A 6,325-nucleotide genomic window follows, 5' to 3' on the forward strand; every position below is an offset into this window, starting at 1 on the left:
GTGGCACAGATATTTTGTTTCATTAATCCTGAACCAGGCCATCTGTCACCAGTGGAACAAGGTTCCAAGGATTTATAGCATAGAAACCCAGTGGGTGTAAGTGCTCCCAGTCAGTTAAATGGATTTGCTTGCAGGTTTAATGGAGACTCCTTCATACTCCCCTTCCTGATGTGAGAACTAATCAGTACCAGACAGAAATACAACCAAATTATTTTCAAGGCAGCCTAAAGGGGTTAACAGGAGGCAGAAGGGAGTGATTCTCTCCTCTTCCTTTTATTTTGTCTTTTACAATTCCTTTCAAAATCTTAGAGGCCTGCTGGGAGGAGCATCCTGTTTCCTCATACCTCCTTCCTAGCTCCAGATGGAACAAAAGTGATACAATATTCTCAGACTGAGTGTGTCTGGGTCACTGGCCACTGCTGTGTTTTTATTCCAGATCTGGCTCCTGAAAGATTTCAGTCTACATTAAAAGAACCAGCACCAGTGCATGTATATTTGTATTGATCTACCTGTCAGCCTGTTCAGTGGTTCAGATTTTCTGTAATCCCTTATTTAGGCATGGCCAGAGCAGCGAAGTTCCTGCACTTTCTGTGGCCAGCTCTTTTACAATGTGACTCCCTCATGTGCAAAGATGTATTTACTTAGTATTGCAAGGATTTAAGTATTTCAGATTTATGGCTTACTCTGTGTTTATATGCAATCTCACATAAAGAAGCCTAAAATATCATGGAGGTCCTGCTGGGCTATCTGGAGAAAAGGAGGCAGAATCCAAGTCTATTCTTGAACTTGGAAGCAGGATTCTCTCCAATCTTTGTGACCTTTTATTACCATTAAGATACAATAGCAGAGGGTATTAGAAATATCACCTTTGACATCCTACTGTACAAAATCATTTAGAGGGAAGGAAGATGGAAACACTGGAAGTGCCCCTGCTGAGCAGAATTCCCACTCTACCACCTGGTCTAACTGACCCTCAGAGAAGCCAAGGGCAGCTGCATTTTGAGCCACATGAAGACAAACTACACAGCCACAACAATGCTGTTCTGCATGCCAGACCAGGCACAGCTAGTTCCACTAATTATATCTTATGTTTCAACTTCTGCAAATTTCCTGTCCCTGTGTCCATCTTTTTTTAAAGAAAAGAAAAGGACTAAGTGCCATAATTAGTGCAGTCAACCCTATGTTTTGAGTGCAAGTCTCACAAAGTTATGGATAAAAAGCTTTATAAAATTTTTAAAGGTTTTAAAGCTCTATAAGGCTTTCCACTGTATAAAGGAAAAAGTCTGGTGACAGTTTTTGTAGGAAGAGACAGTTCATATTTAGGGAGTTCTCATTTTCACTCCCATTTCCCCTTGTTCACTTCAGCACTGTTCTGAATAATTTACTTTGGGTCTAACAATCTTTGTGTTCTTTGCAACCTGCCCCCTCCCAGCCTGAGGAAAATTCATTATATTCACCCCTTCTGAGCTACAAGAGCAGCAGAGCTGCTGCTGTGTTTCACTGAGGTGGTGCAATGCCCTATTTGTTTTTGTAAATATTATGAAAGGGCTAAAACTGAAAAACATGGCTAAGCAGAAGAGTGCAATTAAAGAAGAGAAATAGAAGAGTACATAAGTATTGGGTTTGTGTGGGAAGGCTTTGGTGGCAGGAGGGGACTGCAGGGGTGGCTTCTGTGAGAAGCTGCTGGAAGCTTCCCCCGTGTCTAGTAGAAGCAATGGGTCCAAGTGCCTCTGTGTCAACACTTTTGAGAAGGGGAAGATAACTGCAACAGCAACTGCAGCTAAAGAGGGGAGTGAGAATATGTGAGAGCAAAGCAGAGAGGGAGAAAGATGAGGCATGATGAACTGGCCACAGACCCCATTCCCCATCCACCTGCACCAGTGGGTAAAGGAAGTAAAGAATTCTGAAATAAAGCTAAGCCCAGGAAGAAGGGAGGAGTAGGGAAAGATGTTTTAAAATTTAGCAGTTTACTTTCCTTACACTATTCTGATTTGATTGGTAATAAATTAAATTCCCCAAGCTGAGTGTGTTTTGCCTGTGACAGTAATTGGTGAGTGATCTCCCTATCCTTAGCTTGCTTCATAAGCCTTTTGTTAAATTTTCTCTCTCCTGTCCAGCTGTGGGAGGGTAGTGATAAAATAGCTTTGGTCTGCACCAGGTGTCCAGCTGGGGTAAACACACCACAATATATTAAGAGGAATTGAGATAGAGGTTTAGTCCCTGTGGAATCAACACAGAAATCAGCTACTCCTCAGAGTGGTTCAAATCAGCACATTTGCTCAGCCCTTAGGTCAGTCCTTACTCCTTTTCCATAGGACAGCCTGTCAGCAGGTATAGACCACTGAAAGTCTCTGAAAAATGTCCCTAAAAGAATTTTTTAAGTCTGGTCTGAATGGGCTCATTTCCTAATGAAGAGTGCTTGTTTCCACATGAGGCACGATGCCCTCCAGTCTACAGTGCCCAATTCCAGGCAGTAACTACCTTTCTTCCAGAACTAAAATTATCAAGAATGTAGTTCCTAAAGAATAAAAAACAAATCTGCAGTTAAGCTGGATTTGACAGGAATGCCTTATCTGCTAAAGTCAGTTTTACAGTCTCTTATTCTGACTCCTGATTTCCCACCTCAGCTGCAAATATCTGGCAGCAGAGAGACCCTACCCAGAAACTGCCCAGGTCAAGACAAGGGGGAGCCTCAGGAACCCTCAGGCATAGGCTCCCATTGAGGAACCTGGGTATAAATCAGCACCTCACCCATAGAGTGCTTTTGCAAGCCTCACTTCCCAGCCAGCTCTGCTGCTTTGAGTAACTTTGAAGAGGTGTGTTCCTGTTGTACCAGTGCTCACCTCAACAAGCTCAGTGTGGGAGGGCAGAGGGAAAGTGCCACCCAGCAAGCAGATCTCTGAGGGGATAGGGAGCTGTTCTCGTGCCCCCCAGGCCTGCCTGCCTTCCCTGAGCAGGGTGAAGCACTGTCAGGATTCCTTGCATCAGCCTGGCTGGCAGCAGAGAAAGCTCCCACTGATTTTAGGTACAGGGAAGGTGTGCTCCAGCTCTGCCTTCAGGGAGGAGTGTACCAGGGTGCATGGGAAGTGGGACACATGGTGACAACAGGAATTATTAGAACAATGGTAAAGAATTGCTTCCAGTCTTTTGGGTGGGCAGTTGCTGGCTTCAGTGAAGAAGTGTTGCATTGTATTGTACACACAAACACAGATCAGTTTGAAAATCAGAGCAGGAAACCCAGTGTGAGCATCCTTTCCCTCTGCTGACCCCCTGTGAGCTACTTCCACATTAGCAGAGAGAACCAAACCCTGGGTGGGGTGTGTTTGTGTGCCCAGCAGTTGACAGCAGGCTGTCCAGAAGTAATGATCTCAGTCAAAAATAGCCCTGAAAGATCTTTCCAAATATAGTCCCTCATTATTGGTGCTGTATCAGTTTCATTCCAGGCTGTGCCTGGCAGCCTCTCTTGTCCCCTTTAAGAGGACACTAACAGGCCTGAGGCACCAGGGCCTTTCTCTAAAACATGTCTGTAAAACCTCAACCTATGCACCTGGAAGAATCCATGCTCACACCACCAATTTGAACCAAGCTCTGTGTTACAACCTGATTTAAAGCTTCACTGCTTTCAACAAAAGAGGGAAGGGAGAGTGGGATATGTAATGTTTGATTTTCTTCCTCTTTTTGTCTTGGAAACCTTACTAGCTGTCATACAACGTTCCTTGTATGACAGCTAGTCATGCAAGGAACATTGTATGACTAGCTGAACATCCTTGCAAAATCCTTCAATTTTACAAAGGAAGAGAACAGATGTACCCAGTGCAGTGGCTGTGCAAAAAATGCACAAGGCTAGTGGCAGAGTGCATCCATGGACTGCTTGGAAGTGCTAAGTATGCCATGGATGCAGAGCAAGCCTAGTTAGGGACTGAGAACTGGCCATGTTTGCTTCTGAGCCATTTAGGGAATTCATGAGGCCTGCTGGCCAAAATAAGCCATTTTAAGGGATACAAGACTGCCTTAAAACAACTGAAGATAAATCACAGTGACTTCAAAGGAAGACAGAGTTAGTCTGGTTTTTTTGGATATGAAGGTAAGTTTCTACAGTGTGGCCCTTGCAGCTCCAGCACCTACAGCTTGAGCAACCCCTTCTTCTGGACAAGGGAGAGACCCCAGAGGAGTGAGATCCACAGTGCCAGTCCCAGCAAGTGTGTTTGTCCTGGGAAACAGCAGGGTGTGAACTGCATTCAGACATGAAATCTCATGGTTCCTCAGCCTGCAGGGAATCACCCCCAACAAGTTCCAGTGGCTGCACACCTGACCTAGCACAGATGATCAGCTTGCAGCTGCAGATTGTAGGGCTCATAAGCAGGCAGGTGCTTCTTGTTGAGCTGAGCCACACTTCCTAGGCTTGGAAGTGTTGCTAAGGGTTTCCCTGTACTGGGGTCACTGATGACAGCCCAGCTCAGGGCACAGCTGTTGTCACATGCTGTGGCTCCTCAGTGGGGCCACGATGCAGGAAGCACTCTCCTTCCCAGGCTATTCCATCTTGAAGTCAAAATGCTGCGGGGGACAGTCACTGCAGCCTGCTTCCCACTGCACACACAAACATGCAACCAGAGCCAGCACCATCAGCACACAGAGTCCTCTTGTGCATGAGTACAAATCTTAAAGACCTTGGTATGACTTTTCATGATCTAGATCTTCCCATAAGGGAAAACCCAGGGAGTAGGAAGAATGAATAATACACCACATTTCTCTTGGCATCTGACCAGCATACCTGTCTCAACATGCAAACAAATACATACTAAAAAACAAGAGGGAAAGGAATTGGAAATCTCATTCTCCCATTAATCTGCTATGTAACTCTAAGCAAGCAATTAATTTCTTTGTTTCTTCAGCTGTAACTGAGGTGTCAGACTTTTGCTCCACAAGGATATATTGATGCATTCTCTCACTAATGCCATTAAATTGTAAAGTGTTTTCGGATATTTGGCTCCCAAAGCACTTTAGAAACGCATGATTAAATTACACCCAATTATAAACCAAAGCAGGTGATCTTGTAGAGGAAGGGATATTGCTCTGCTGGTGTTGCTCTGAGGCATTAATAGTCTACAGAACGCTCAGGGGAAATCAAGGGGAACAGCATGGACAATTTAATTTCCACTGTCCACTGCAAATCTTCCATTTTCAGCCTGTATTTAAACACATTTCTTGAAGTACTTAATACTGCTTGTCGCATTGACATGGGATCTCATCAGGTAAATCCCCCGGATTGTAAATGTAGCACTGTATGGCAAAATTCTTTCATGAGACCTCATTCTCAGAAAAGAGTTTATCTCCTCATTCTCCTTCAGAGTTTTTCTATCATCTCTCAGGTTTATGCAAATAAACCTTGTGACTTGCCATTTGTAATGAAGACTAGGAAATCAGTTCACATCTATGTCCTGCTGGTCCTGCCTGAAGACAGGTAGGCTATTATCAAAGGAATGCAGTGCAAGGCAGAGCCAACCCTACTTTCTCCCATTTACAACTCTTACAGAGTTGTAAATGCACAGAAGTTACTGAAGTAATTTCAGGCTCTGTAGAATCCAGGCCTGGAGCACTTCCACACAAGAACACAACTACAGCCACGTAACTGGAAGTGCTTTTTCTCAGCTGCACATGTAGCCAAAGTAACACACCTATGGTCTAATCCATCAGGAAAGGCTGATTGGGAAATACAAATACACAATTTGACACCTCATTACTCCTTTTAGTGTGCCACTCATCTGTCAACTTAATGTGTTGCCCATTACTCTTCATGGGATCAGAAGACTCATAGCAGCATGTGGATAGACTTCTGAAGAAATAGATGCCTAATCTAGTAATATGTATTAATAAATATTTTTTTATATTACTACATTGTTTATTACACCAGGCACAATCCAAAAAATTGTCTTTTATCTCACTGTTTAGAGTCTCTGCATTCTGCAATTTCCAGACTGGGCAGAAGGATCACTTACCATTTTGCCTTGATTAGCTGGGCCATGCTCAGTTATGTTTGGGAGCACTGCTGATTAGACATCCATGTTATGATTAGGCACATGTAGGGAGCAACTGAACAAAGAAGGTGGCATTTACCTGACAAGATGACCTCTAATTTAATGTGCTTTCAGGGACCTCTGGTCCAGAAAGACTGTCACACAGACTCCTGCGTGTCACAGATTTCTTTGCTTCTCATTTAGGGAACAGATCCCAGTCAGATTGAAATGTGCTACAAGAAAAATGACTTGTAACACCAATTTTCTGTTATGTCAAGACATGATAATATCACCCTCTGAGCACACACGTG

Source organism: Molothrus aeneus, chromosome 6 (assembly GCF_037042795.1).
Source record: "Molothrus aeneus isolate 106 chromosome 6, BPBGC_Maene_1.0, whole genome shotgun sequence".
Classification (NCBI taxonomy): Eukaryota; Metazoa; Chordata; class Aves; order Passeriformes; family Icteridae; genus Molothrus; species Molothrus aeneus.